Source organism: Halichoerus grypus, chromosome 9, assembly GCF_964656455.1.
Source record: "Halichoerus grypus chromosome 9, mHalGry1.hap1.1, whole genome shotgun sequence".
Lineage (NCBI taxonomy): Eukaryota > Metazoa > Chordata > Mammalia > Carnivora > Phocidae > Halichoerus > Halichoerus grypus.
Window position 1 is genome coordinate 40,060,065 of NC_135720.1, and position 15,930 is coordinate 40,075,994.

General features: G+C 35.7%; 1 protein-coding gene and 1 pseudogene across 9 annotated transcripts in view; one reads left to right on the plus strand and one right to left on the minus strand.

Moving 5' to 3' along the window:
- PKIB (cAMP-dependent protein kinase inhibitor beta) overlaps positions 1–15,930 on the minus strand; it is a 138,800-nt gene that overhangs the window by 102,784 nt on the left and 20,086 nt on the right. The window lies entirely within an intron of this gene.
- LOC118533367 (small ribosomal subunit protein eS24 pseudogene) lies at positions 14,716–15,161 on the plus strand (annotated as a pseudogene).

Genomic DNA, 15,930 nt, shown 5'->3' on the forward strand with positions numbered 1-15,930 from the left:
AAAATAGAACAGGAGCCATAAATCCCATCAAAGGTCCCACCCATTATATTCTGGGTGAAAACAGTGAGAGGATCCCAAGTTGTGGCAGGAGGGCATCAACATAACTGGGCCGAGATTTGCAGCAGGTTAGAGGAGCATCCATCTTTGGTTGACCTTGAAGGAAGTTGCCCTGAGACAGAGCTTGGATGACATAGTGGCCTTGTTAGAAGGGAGTGGAGCCTGAACTGCCCAGTGGTGACTCTGCTCCTATTGTGTGGAAGAAATGATATCACAGACCCACATACATCAAGGGCTGGTAATCCATCCATCTGAGGCTATAGAGTAAGGCAGAGGGAAGAGGAAGAGAGTGCTTTCATTATAGTATTTAGAGTAGAAATTTCCTAACAAAGTATTCCCAATGATCATTATAGTCATATGTTTCTCTTGCTCCTAGTCAAAGGAGCATCATTTCACAATGTAGTGGGGTATATGAAAACAACAAACACTGAAAACAAGAAATCTTGGATTCTGATCCCAAGTGGCAATGCCACTAATAGTTGTGTACTCTCACTAACATCAGTTTTCTCTGAAGGGACATGGAAGGTATATGATCAAATGATTGTCCTGCTCTAAAATTCTATAAAAGTCTGAATTGGCTTTCTTATTCATTCCAAACTCCTCCACTCAACATTTAGAACACCGTATGGACCCATCTCCATCTCACTTCAATTCTTAACATTTCCCAACACAAATCCTTTTTCCAGATAAGCTAGTCAACTTACCAGTCCCTGTGACTGACTTTTGTGTTCCAGGATTTATAATTGGTGCAGGGAATATGCTTATTTTCACCACCTTCTACTCTTAGGCAATGTCATTTAATTCCTTTAGACTCCTGTTCACAAATAATCTACTTATGGAGACCTACTGATGAATTTTTTCCATCTCTGATCATTTGTTCAAACATATGCTATGTGTTGGGGAGTATAGCAATTTTAAATGAAAAGAAAAATAGTATTTTTCTTAAGTTTTTGGCACCTCCTTAAAACACTTTCATGTGTATTAAGTCTTCTAATTATACTGCAAGTTTCTTAGCAGGAAGTTCTTATATTCTGTAATAGTATTTTCCAACTTCATCCAGTAAACAAGACAATGTTTTAGGACTAATAAAAATAAAATTGCTAACCATGGAGCCATCCACTGGTACAGCGTCAACAAAGTTCTTGGCCCAGAGTTGGCATTCCATAAATATTTTTATGTAAATATATAAGTAAATCAATCAACACCTTTCTACTCAACCATGATTTTATACACACACACAAGCGCACATTAAAAACACCAACCATTCTTCCTCTTTTCAATATGATGACATTTCCCCAGTATGTGGTAGTTTATTTGGCCAAATTAGCTTTATTTTTAACAACATATTTTAGAAATAGTTAAAACATTTTAATAGACTTTTAGTTGAATTGCTTCTGTGTACATTCATAAAATCAGAGATGAGAGCTTTAAGAATAGATGATCATAATTTGAAAAAATTAATTAATAACTTCTGACACAGGGGATCTCAGCATCTCTAGAATTTTCTTTGTCTCTGTCTCTCTCTCTCTTTTTTTTAAGTAAGCGCTACACCCAATGTGGGACTTGAACTCATGACTCTGAGATAGACAGTCACGCGTTGTACCAACTGAGCCAGCCAGGCCCTCTAGAATTTTCTCTTATTACACATTTTATCAGAAGTCCAATAACATTTGCATGATACTTATTATATTATTCATAGTAAATATTATTTATTATGGCCCTGAATTACTCAATAACTGTAGATAACTATATTCAATCTAAGTTATCTTATAAAATGATTTGGGTCTTTTTTGATTTGGGGCAAACTGTAACATAACTTAAATGTCACTGATGGAAGTTAGGATGGGTGGGGCCTCCTAAAAAGGGAGGCCTCTGAGATGTTCCTGGGGCATTGGACTTGAATGCTACCCTCTTAAAAATTTCCTTGGAAACTGAGAATTTAAACAACTCAATTGCAGCCCTCTTTTTTTTTTTTTTAAATTTTCCTTACACAATACAGGAGTTAGAAAAGCTGTAAAAATTAACATTAGCCCATAAATCTCAGGCAAATGCGATATTGTGATTTATAAGAAATAATATATTTTGGTCATTCAGATGAATGGTGACCAAAATATATTTCTCATTTGTATTTGGTTTCCTTCCATGGTTTCTGGCTCACAGTTCCTAAAACCTTTGGAACTTCCTGTGCTGTGTGATAAAGGTATCTTTTGTTATGTTAATGAATCACTTTTGGAAAGCTCTTTAGGTGACCTAAGGACAGGGAGCTGATTTCTAGAAGAACCAACCATGCAATTAGAGGTTTGGAACATTCAGTCCCAGCCCCAGACTTCTGGGGATGGGAGAGGAGCTGGAGGTTGAATCAGCCAATGCCAATGACTTAGTCAATCATGACTGCAATGAAGCCTCCATAAAACCCCGTAAGTACAGGGTTGGGAGAACTCCCAGGTGGGTGAACACATGGAGACACCTGGAGAGGTCATAGATGCTCCTCACCCTTTCCCCATACTTCATCCTATGTATCTCTTCATCTGGCTGTTGACTCATATCCTTTTTCATATCCTTAATAAACTGGTAAATATGTTTCCCTGAGTTCTGTGAGTCACTCTGGCAAATTAAAAGAACCTAAGGAGGAGGTCACTGGAACCTCCAATCCATAGCTGGTAGGTCAGAAGTATAGGTAACAGCCTGGGGTTTGCAACCGGGGTCTGAAGTTGAAGAAGGATAGTTGGAAGAAAGCCAGGCAGGACAAGGGGGGCACCCCACCCTAAGAGGAAACCACCCTTAAAAGGATTTTACATCACCCTGGAAGGAGCCTTCCACCCCTTCCCACATGATAGATGATAAAAACCTGATGGGATGGGAGGGTTAATCAGATTAAAACAGCCCACCAACTAGCCCATAAAAATTCCCAGACTTAGAAACTCCAGTGGCAAACCTCTTGGGTCCCCTCCCTTTTTGGGACCTTTGTACTCTATCATTCAATATACTTTACTATCGCTCAATATAAAACCTTGCTTTGCTGTCCACCACTCTGTCTGGTCTACCTCTTCATTCTTCAGAGTGGCATGACCAAGAACTGTGGGCACCCAAGGAGAAGGAAATCTTGTAACAAATTGAGGGTGGAGAATAATCTTGTAGGACAGAGCCCTTATCCCGTGGAATCTGATGCTACCTTCAGGTAGACAGTGTCAGAATTGTGTTGAATTCATGGACACCTTACTGGTGTCTGAGAATTGCTTGGTGTTGTGGTGGGAGACCCCCTCACCACATTGGAATTGGGTCCAGGAACCCAAAAGAGTTATTGTCAGCAGAGCAAATAACAACAGAAAATTGTATGCCTTAATTTAAAGTATCTTAACAGTTGAAATATAATCTTTAGCAGTAACGTTTGTCTGGGTTTCTTGGATTAGATGCATCTTATCCATGATTCTCCTTATTAGTTGTAGCCCTAGACAAAAATTTAAGTAAGTAAAGCCTGTCCCCTTTCTACATCTTTTTCATCTTCTCCTTCCCAACTATTTAAGTTCTCCTATGAGCCATGAGTGGGTTTATAAACATACTGGCCCCCTCAGTAGCTTTTTGTGCAACACTCTTTGAGGTCAGCAGTGAAGGAGTAGAGCAGAGTAATTGACATTGCAGAAGAGAACTTTAGAGAAATAGTAATATCTGAGAACAAATACTTGATTTCCAAAGGTTAGAGTTTAAGCACCGCTCTGATACCTATGAGGGGACATCTTCCTTTACAAATGAGAACTTAGCATTACTAATTAATAGATATGCATAAGATAAATCTTTTCTCCAAACTTGTATTGATTTAAAAAAAAAAGAGGGGTGGGGGGGAAAGGTTTGGAAGGAATAAGGAGTGACTACAATCAATCCCCTTGAGGACTTATCAGATAAGGCCCATACTTTCCTGATTCTAAGCTATTTAATGAAGATTCCTTTTCTTAAGTAATAAGGAAAATTTTGATATAGAATTCTATATTGGTCGATATGTTCTTTTTCCCAATACTTTTTAAAAGTTGTTATACTTTGTCCTACATACAAAATACGTTTTTATTCTGTTTTTAAGATTTTCTCTTTGCCAGTGGTTTTAAGAAATTTTATTATGAGGTCTTTGGTGTAGGTTTCTCCATGTTTCATGCACTTGAGGTCCATTGCATGTCTTGGGTTGGAAACGTTTCAATAATTTCTTCAAATAATCTTTCTGCCTGCGCCCCCTACCCCCTGCACCTTGAGGATTATAAATAACACATATGCTTAAGCTAGTTAAAGTTTTGCCACAGACCATAGTTACTCTGTTCATTTGTTTTTGGTCTTTTTCCTCTCTGTGTTTTATTTTGAATAGTCCTTTTGCTATCTTCAAGTTCACTGATTTGTTTTATTCTGTAGGTTTACTCTACTGTGAATTTTATACAAGTGTCCATTTCATCTCAGATATTGTATTTTACATCTCTAGAAGTTTGATCTGGGTCTTTTACATATCTTCCGTGCCTCTACTTACTGTGCTCCATCTCTCCTCTACATGGGATATAGCTGCAATAACTTCTATAATGTCATCACCTACTAATTCCATAGTCTGTGTCAATTTTGGATTGTTTCTATTGATGGCTTTTTCTCTTCATTTTAGGTCATATTTCCCTGCTTCTTTACATGTGTGGTAATTTCTTATTAGATGCCAGACATTGTGATTTTTGTCTTGTCGGGTGGGTGATGGATAGTTCTGCATTCCTATTAGAATTCTTGAATTTTGTTCTTGGCCATAGTTAAGTTACTTGGGAGGAGTTTATCCTTTTGAGGCTCTCCATTAAATTTTATGAGGTAGGATTAGAGAGATTTCTTTAGTTTAAGGCTAATTTTGCTCCACTACTGAGGTAATAACTTTTTTGAGTACTCCATCTAATATGTTTTGAATTATGACTAAAATTCTGTGTAAGAACATGAACTACTCTCAGCTCTGTTTGAACTTTGGTGATTGGTCTTTATGTTTCTTCATGTGGTTCTTGTTTCCTTACATGCATAAACTGATTTGTACTCAACTGAAGACTTGGGGGTATCTTCTGGAGATTTCAAGAGTTATTGGTCTGTGAAGTTCTCTCTGTGCAGGGACTCTGCCCTGCAACCTCTAACAATGCCTTTCGCCCCAGATGACCAGTTTCATCTCTTCAACTCTGAGATAAGACCAGATTTAGCCTGGGTTCCCCCTCCCTGAACTATTACCAGGAAATCCTCTTCAGACACTGAGCTGAGGCAATCATAGCGCTTACCTCATTTGTTTCCTCTTTCTCAGGAATCACTATCCTGTGCTGTCTGATGTTCAATATCTGCAAACATTGTTTTATCTGCTTTTATAATTGTTTCAGACAGAAGGGTAAATCTGGCCTCTATTACCCCATCTTCACTAGAAGCAGAAGTCCATATAGTAATTTGTTTTTGCTTTTTAGTTTTAGTGTTTTCTTTGTTTTTTCATATAAATCCTTTCCATAAAACATTTAGTAATAGTTCACTGCACAAAATGGACTTTTTATAAATGTTTTAGAGTGAATGAAATAAATATTAAAGAGAAAGGAGAAATTCTATTCACTTACGTGTTGCTCAGAGAAAAATTTATCTGGAGAATTCAGTGAGGGACATGATTCCAAGAGGACAGTTCTGTTCTCAGCTCTATTTGTAACAACTTCTCTGGCCTTAACTTTTTATGCCTACATTTTCATATAAAATGGTAATGGATGTTGACACTCCTCTCTAAAATTAAAAAGGTTTTTCTACATTATATTGAAACAAAGACGGTCTTAACTAGGATTATATTGAAATTCTATCTATATTGCCTCTGAAGTACTTTAACAATTGCGAATGTTATCTGTTTATAAGTTATTCATTATCAACAAGGGAGCTGACTCCAAGTCATGCTCTGGAAATCATCTGATAAAGTCACCATTAATAGCAACATTGATGATATATCTTAAGGAGGGGGAAAAATAAAAATTATTTCTCATTTCAACAGTGATAATATTCTCAGCTTTCACATTAACTGAATGACTTAATGGGTCTTTATTAATAAATGTCCCCATTTTTCCACAAAACATCTCTATGATGGTTATATAAAAGCAGCTTATGCAAATTTCTGCTGTATTTCAAAAGTAAAAGCATTAAACTTGCCGCATCCAGCTCTTTTCCCATCATTCCTCCTGGTTCATATCAAGCCATATCAGGCATTCAAAATAAAGAAAATTAAATAGCACAAATACATGGAAGTATTCTGTATCTACCCCGAAACCCATGTGTGCAGATCTATAGACACATTTGACCTAATGTGTTAGAAGATTTAATTTCATTCCAATAAACAGTAAAGGGACAATTTATGGCTGAATATGTTAGTTTGGCAGCACACACCTTTACCATCAATGATATTTTTAGTCTGAAAGTTCATGACGGAAAGTGACCTCCAAACATTCTTAGATTTCAAATCAAAAATATTAACCTTACCTGACCCTAAATATCAGAGTTATGTAAGTCATTGTTATGCAAGATCCCCAGACCAGTAGAATTCATATCAGCGAGGAGCTTGTTAGAAACATAGGATCTCAGACATCACCCCAGACCTAATGAGTCACAATATGCATTTAATAAGACCCCCAACTGATTTGTACTCACATTAAATTTGAGAAGCACTGGTGTACATCACTTTGCATCCCTAACTCAGTGGCTAAACTCAGGGTTTTACTCTAGATAAACTATATTTTTCTTACTCTAAGAAAGGCCATGCCTCTCACCATTGTACAATAATCCTGGTGTTGAATTCAAATTCTGTAATGACAAATGCAACTTACAGGCAAAGGTTCAGGTGCATGAGTGAGGTGTTGCAGAAAATCATTCAAGAAAGCAAGGATCTTTCTTTCCTGAAAATATGTCCCAGATCTCTTGATTCTGAACTATAAGACACTGCATATAACTATAAAATATTAAAAATGCAAATCCTTCATGATTCTTTTAATGATTAGAATTTTCCAGAATTTACTCAAGCCCCTAATTTAAAATAAAAACCAATTTTCATTGTTCTTATAGAAAGGTTGGATATAGTTGTTCAAAAACCCAATCATAATAATAGAAATTTAGATCAAGAAAGTATACTAGAGGTTATTTAGTTCTCCTATTTTAGACCACCTCCTGTTATTTAAAGGTAAGTAATCTTCAATAAAAAATTGCAGAACTTGTTAATTATCCTCTATATAACTGACCCTGCCAACTTCCAAAAAGAACTTATTATTATAAAATACCACTATGGGGCACCTGGGTGGCTCAGTAGGTTAGGGCTCCCACTCTGGGTTTCCTCTTAGGTAGTGATCTCAGTGTCCTGGTATCAAGCTCCATGCTCAAAAAGGAGTCTCTTGAAGACTCTCTCCCCTTGCCCCTCTTCCTCCTCCCCCATATGCATGTACTCTCTATCTCAAATAAATAAATCAATCTTTTAAAAAATAAAGGAAAATACCACTATATGAAATAAAACTGTTAAACTAGATTTATTTTTAAAACTGTATAAAGGAATGAAATAAATATATCAACCACCTGGCCTGTGTTTACTGAGATTAAACATTAAATTTGGCTCTCCACTTCCTGGAAATTAAGTCAAAAAAGGGACGCAAAACAGAATATATAACCAGTTAGCATTTGCAATCCCATGTATAGAATCTCAGTTGAGGATATTAATAACCACATAGTTCATTTTGCTTTTTAAAACCTTCTATACAGATGATCAATTTTTTGAACCAGACTTTTATCTGAAGAGTTATATTTCTACAGTAAATGAAAGATGGCTATATTTGGTTCCATGTCATTCTAACTGTTCAAATACTATCTTGAATAAGTTCAGATCTATGAGAAGTTATTTTACAAAGGATAGTAAATGGATATTTTTCATTTCTAGTAAAGGAAGCAGTAGAAATCAGTCTATTGAAGAAGAAAAAGGGCAAAGCAAAGCATTAATTTCCAGTAGTCATTCAGTTATTCACAAGAAAAGCATATAGTCATTAAAAGTTTTTCTACCCTGGCAATGTGTGTGTACGTGGCAGGGTGGCGGGTGGTGGTGTGGGTGTGTACGTGGCAGGGTGGTGGGTGGTTGTGGTATGTGTGTGTACGTGGCAGGGTGGTGGTGGAGGGTGGTGTGTGTGTGTGTTGAGAAACAGAAATTAGATGAAATACCTTCCTAACTATAGAATTATTTAACAAGGAAAAAGTGGAGCATGTGGATTTCCCACCCACTTTAGTTATCTCTAAAGTTAGGGATAACTTAGATAAACCATAACCTGCTCATATAGCTGAGATCTACATGTTTGTTTTGTTTTTTGCTTGTTGTGTTTTTGGTTTTTTTCTTAAAGTAAAGCTTGTGATAGATATGCCCATGAAGGGAAGAATCAATTCTAAAAGAACCATGCAGCTGGGGAGTAGTTTAGCATTGGCAGACCATCTCCATGCTTTTATCTACTTCCATCTACTCCCCCAATCCTTGTCAATTGAAGTCAGTTATCATCTGTGTGCAGAGGACAGCCCTGTAGGCAGAACACTGAGCAGCTTCATCTCCCCACTATCACTTTTATCTCCAGCCTCTCCCTGGCCATGTTCTGACTGACTGTCCCTTCCCCTTTGGCCACACTAAACCAAGAAAAATGGCTGATTGTTCCGTCCTTACGAAAACCCTGAAAAGCTTGCCACAGGGTTTAAACTATCATATCTGTAAGATATGTGTCTATATTCATCAAATTAACTAAAAAGCTAAATAATCTATACTTTTTTGTAGAACACTGATAAAAAGCTATCATTTTACTGTCTGCCTACATTTATAAACTTCTACTGGAAGGAGAAAAAAGTAATTCCTCTCCAGCTTACTGAATACTCCTAAGCTAAGTGCTTTTCTTTCATTACATCATTTATTACCTCCTTAAAACAACATGTGAGGTATACAGTATCATTGCCTTTAACAAAAGAGTAAACTGAGGCATAGATAGATTAAGTAACTTACACAAGATATTACAACCTGTAAGTAGCAGAATCAAGTTTCAAAACTTAGGTATGTCTAAACATTAGGCCCGTGATCTTCACCTCCTTACTACCTAATTTTCCATCAACAAACCTCACAGAGTTTTGTTGTGAATCATCTTTGATATAAAATAGCTATTCATGAAGTTCTTCTACGTAAATAATGCTTTAAGATGACATATTTCTAGCAGCTGGGTCATATCTCAGAAAGATAAATATTTTAATGGATACCATTCTTCCTTAGCAATAATTTAGCATTTTTATATAATTCACTGTTTCTTCTCTAAATATATGTTTAAATATCCCCCTTTTTCTTCTCCTTATCCTGATTTTTACTCATTTCTTCTGATATCCATTGATGTCAAAACATATGTAATAATTAAGTGCAGAAGCAACAAAAGATAAAATATTTCAGAATAGCTAAACCCTGAAAATTCTGATCTTTTTCAGAGACTATGACGTAGTGAATACTTGAGTATCTGGACTTGAAAAAATTGGTTTCTTATTACTAATGAAATGAATTCTGTTAACAAAAACATGATCAGTTTCACTATCTTTTTTCACTACTGCTCCCTATTCTTTGTGATTTTCTTCATTTTCTATAATAATTAGATACCAGTAACTCATTTATCTCTTTTATAGAACACTAGCTGGCCTAGAATGACAACCTCCTCCTGCACGTCTGCATATTCTCTCCCAGTCCCTGGTGTAAGGTGAGGTCAAAATAGAGGCATACTGAGTTTTTATTGGATCCTGTGATTTTAAAAACTTTTCTTATATTACACAAATAATTCATGAATACATTCTATTTTTTACAAATTAAACATGGAGATGAAATCAAGCCACCTTTGAAAGCCACCTTCAACTTTTATTTTTTTATTTATTTATTTTTAAAGATTTCTTATTTATTTATTTGACAGAGAGAGACACAGCGAGAGAGGGAACACAAGCAGGGGGAGTGGGAGAGGGAGAAGCAGGCTTCCCGCTGAGCAGGGAGCCCAATGCGGGGCTCAATCCCAGGACCCTGGGACCATGACCTGAGCCGAAGGCAGAAGCTTTAATGACTGAGCCACCCAGGCGCCCTGCCACCTTCAACTTTTAGTCCTACCTTCCCCGTAGGTAACTGTCTCTATCACAAATTTAATATATTTATTTCCCATCTTTTCTTAATTCTTTTATATACATGTCATGTAGATCTGGAACTACTTTATATATTGTTTTTTTACATGTTTGTGGTGTTTTACATACTGTAGATATTCTGCAACTTTTATTTTTATTGTACAATGTCTTAGAATTCTGTTGCTATTACCAAACATAAGTATGACTCATTCTTTTTAACTGTTGCAAAGTAACAATTTTATTTCATAGAATAAAAATATTAAGATTCATTTAACCACTCCCCATACAGAAACATTTAGGTTTTTTCCAGGATTTTATTATTATAAACATTACTGGAATAAACATTTGTTTTTATGAATCCTTATATACATGTATTATTCTAGAGTAGTTACTGAGAAATAGGATTTCTGACTACATCTTACTCTAAGAGATATTTCTGTGGTAGGAAGTTATACTAGGATCATAAAGACTCAGACACTAAAGTAAGAACCTCCTCAATCCTGGAGTCAAGAGTTCTAAAAAGTCTAGCAACTTAGCAGCAGTTATATTTTTACAATGGAAAACACAATGTAGTGGGAATCAAAGGAAATGGACACTAACCACTCCTTCTGCTAATTAGAAGTTCTGCAGCCTCTCCAGACTTCCATATTCTCATTTATAGTACTAGTGGATGGGACTAGATGATTTATTTCTCAGAAATGTTCCAGATCTATTACGTATATTTCTGTTCTTCCTTTATTCATTCAACAAGCATAAACAATGCATATATAAGAATCTACAGTGTTTCCATAAGGACAGAAAAAGAAATAATACCAGGAAACAAAGCAATGTATAAACAGATGTTCCTTAAACAAATTTATCTAGGCCACAAAATATGTGCTTTCTAAAAGAAAAAAAAAAGTACAAAAGATAAACACTTCTCATTTATTTAGTTTGCTCTATTTGTCTGAATAAAGCAGCTGCTTGGTATACCTTTATCTGCAAACAATAAAATCTGGAGGAAAGTTATTGCCCTCTCCTCCCATCCTACTCAGGTGGAAGCATAAGAAGATTTGTTCTAACAGGCGCTTAAATGTTTCCTGTGGCCCCAAAGTGGTAATTGCCCAGAAGAGCTATGGCCAATACTGAGACATGGAGTTCTGGGGGCTGTTTCTTGTGTTCTCTAGATTTGTAGCTGTCCAAATTCAACTCAAGGTCCATCTACTGGATTGTTCTCCTAAACACAAGGCCTCCCATCTGCTATATCATAAATTGCACATAGCATGCACACACACTGATTTAAAAAAGGGGGTCAAGAAGGGGAAATATGGGGCAAGGACTTCTCAAGAGAGACTATTGAATTTAATACTTATGAAAAATGAAAAAGAAAAATATAACCACTTTTTATCCAGGTTTTTAAGATTCCTCTCCTTGAGCATTGAGTCTATACGTCTCTTCATTTATTTAAGTTTCTTTGAAGTTACAGTAGCTTCAAAGGCAAAAGGACTATGTGAGGACACAAAAAAAGATGAATCACAATAGACAGTGTAGAGTAAATAATGACACTGAATTATCAGTATGCTGAGAAGACAGCCAAAAGTGAATTATTATAAAGTGTAGCTATATTAAAATGAGGAAAACACACGACATATCAAGACTGCATCTAACAATTACAACATAAATAATGAAAAACCTAACTAGGAAAGCACCATAAGCAAGTTCCTGTTTGTCAATGCCATCCTTGGTTAAATAGATCAGTTTATTTTCAACATAGACAGTGTCTACCCATACAAAGTGGGAAATTGAAACACTCTCTGAGTAAGTGACTTCAAAGCATGACTTCACTAATCCTTGGTCGATTACATCAATTTCATTAAGCTTAATTCAGTTCAGAGAACATTTATTATGCACCAGACATTCTATTAATTGCTAGGAACATAAACATGACAATGTGATTCCTACAAAAAAGAGTTTAACTTCCATTGGAAGTATTTCAAAGTTCTCAAATCTCAAAACCAAATTAATCTCAAAGTGTGTCATCTTTAAACAAAGAGAAGGAAAACAAAGAAGAAGAGAAACAGGTTACATATGTATTTTGCAAGGACTCAGCATGATTAACATCCTAAGGAAGTAATAACTCCAAAAACACTAGGAATCACTATTCCGGATAATTCAAGAAAATATATTTTTGCCCAATTTTAATGGGAAGCAGGATAGTAGGGAAGTAGTAGGATAGTAGGGAAGCAGGATAGTAGCATGGAAAGAACACTGGACTAGAAGCTAAGAAACTAGGTTTTAGCTATGCTCTTTCATTAACTGGCAGTGTGTGCTTACATTATTTAATTTCACTTGTATATTCTTACATTTCTTTAGCTGTGAGAGAGGGAGGAAATTAAATAATGTATGGACACTTTCAGCTTTAGCCAGCTATTAGGCTTCCAGTTGTTTGTGTAGGAAAGTAGCAAATAAAGATAGGTCAGATAGGTGAGTTCAACGAAAGCCAAGTAAAGTTGAAAGGTATTCAATTATTCAGTAGACCATCTGCTGCTCTTTGTATATCTTACCTCACTGTATTGGATAAATATTCTTCCATTGATCATAATACTTTGCGATTAAGGTATTTACTGAATTTAATATTTTGAAACAACGGTAAGTTCATCAGACAGCTCATACTTAGTCTCAACCTTCCATTTTAAAATCCTTTCTTAGTAGACTAAGGCCACTTTTCTGACTATGAATAAATAATGTGGTAAATATAATGTAACATTTCCTTGGTTCTGTTCACTTTTTAAAATTATACTTAAATCTCTGTGATGTAAAAGTTAATAATATCTGAGATAGGAGATATTTTTACCTAATATTTTTAATCTTTCCTCTAAATGTGGAACGTAAGGGGAAAAATCCACTAGATTGTTAATCAGTGTATCACAGGCCTCTCTAACTTGTTGCTATGTGATTTACTTATTAAATTCATTTATGCAAAAATAAAACACCTGGTTAGAATTCTATTCATGGTTGAGTTAATCTAGGATTTATTATAATTTCCAAATGATATTTCACTTTTGTACAGACATATTTAAACCCTGGTTTGTAGATGTAAATTTTAATTTAACTTATGCATTTGCTGTTCTCCTGAGATAAGAAAAAGTGGTTCTAATTTGGGGAACTATGTACCAAAAAGGTAGGGAATTGTCCTAAAATCTTGTACATATAACCATTCTTACATTCTTCCCATTCCTGATATGTTTTCTTAATGATGAACTGTAAGCATTTTGATTAGATCTTATTTATACTAATTGTCAACCTATGCTTTAAATAGCCATTTACCTCATTCATAATTATTAATGATGTATAATCTCTTATAGGTAAGATTAGGTCCTTCAGTTCTATATATACTTTGTATGCTAAGTGGTTCCTCATATACCAAACCTTATAAAGAATTCCACTCAAATCATCTTTCATCTCTTCCAAGTCCAGGACTGGGCCCAGCATTGTGCATTCGAGTGAGTGCTGTACACTCATCATCCAAAAGCTCATCTCAGGTAGACAAGTAAATGTAGCACATATAATTCAAGGCATAAATGCAATCTGATGTCTGGCAGGGGCAGGACTGGTGACAGCAGTCTTCTTAGATCTATTCCAGCAGCACTGCCATCTCTTCTCTCATTTCTCAAACTTCCCAACAATCCTCTAACAAAAGACATTCCAAAATGGCTGTGGAAAAGCTATGAAAGGTTTAAACTTAGCTGACACTCGCCCTAATGTCAGATAGGATACACTCATACATTTCAAAAGAGTGGGGGAGGGTATCAGGAGGCCACCAGAAGAATAATAGGTAATACGATCCTCCCTTCATTCCTCTGTGGCTTCCCAAGTTAGACTCTCCCAGAGTGCAAAGACACAAAATACTAACTCTCCAGCTCTCCATCCACATGAAACATTCATCTTACATCCAAATGAAAGTCTGATAATCCTAACCGCTGGCCTTTCTGCTCTATACTCCCGGGTCTCAGAGGATCTGAAGGAACTGTTTACCTCTCAAGTTGAAAAAATAATTTAAATTTAAGTTTGTGAAAATAAATAAATAAATAAACTAATCCAGAATGGTTTATTCCTATTGTTATTAATATGATCAGCATCATTGTAACTAGAATAAAACTAAAAAGACACATTAGGATTATAGTGGCAGAATGCATATGTGTGTGATACTGTGTGTGTGTGTGTGTGTGTGTTTTAATTAAGTAAATGGTGGGAAGGGGTGTAGGGCTAAACTAGCATCCTAAAGTAATAGCAGTAAAGATTTAATGGAATAATCTGGTAAACAAAGGAAAATGTTAAAGAGGCATTTCAGGGAATCATTTGTGAACAATTGTATTCTCCAAGATGAATTATGAGTCAAATCTTTAATATATGTCATACTGGTTTATTACCCATGTCATTATTAGAATAAAAATTCTCAATTCTAAGAATAATTGAAAATTGCTATTAAGAATGTGTAAGTCTGTCTTTTCCTCCCCGGCTGCTTGAAGCTTGGCCGCCATCATGAACGACACAGTAACTATCTGGACCAGGAAGTTCATGACTAACCGACTACTTCAGCAGAAACAGATGGTCATTGATGTTCTTCACCCTGGAGAGGCAACAGTACCTAAGACAGAAATTCGGGAAAAACTAGCCAAAATGTACAAGACCACACCAGATGTCATATTTGTGTTTGGATTCAGAACCCATTTTGGTGGTGGCAAGAACCGGCTTTGGCATGATATATGATTCCTTGGATTATGCAAAGAAAAATGAACCCAAACACAGACTTGCAAGACATGGCCTGTATGAGAAGAAAAAGACATCAAGAAAACAGCGAAAGGAACGCAAGAACAGAATGAAGAAAGTCAGGGGGACTGCAAAAGCCAATGTTGGTGCTGGCAAAAAGTGAGCTGGAGATTGGACAACAGGAGTAAAGATGCTGCAGTGGCTTTATCTGTGGAGGTTGTGCAGATTTTTCATGAGAGGATCAATAAACTAAGAATGTTAAAAAAAAAAAAAAGAATGTGTAAGTCCTTCCACAGAAGTGCTTTAGCACTCTTGTCTCACCCTTTGTTGTCTGCATAATGTAGAAGATACTATTAATATTTCTGTTTTAAGGCTAGTAATAAAATGTTCTGAAATATATTCTCAAAATTATTAAATACTCTATTAATTTGTTCAAAATAATCTTCACCAAAGCTTAGTTTGTTTGATTCCTAAAGTGTATTATGCAATGAAATCAAACAGCAACCCATATAATCAATCCATTTGAGAAAAATAGCCAAAAAGAAAAGAAAAATATTAATGATGGGAGTATTTTTCTGTCATGATTGCTAAGACTATTCCATATCTTAGTCTCTCCATATTATCTAGTATTAATACTAGTAGATGATTATGAAGTCAGGAAAACAAAACACAACTTGCATAGTGAAAGATGACAAAACACAAGAATAAGGTGTCCAAATTTCTACTACTTTATTCAATAACTGTCTCTTTCATAACTACTGTGTGTTAAGTACCATTTTAAGTCTTAGGATATATAAAAACAAAACATGAAAATCTCTGACCTTGTGGAGCCTATATTCCAGTTCTATTTGAAGATATTTATATAGAATGTTATGTTAATAGGACCATCATTGCCTTTATCACAGAGATACAAAGATATTGCACCTTCTACAAATACCATCCATCACCATAAAGAAGGCAGCTATCATCCCA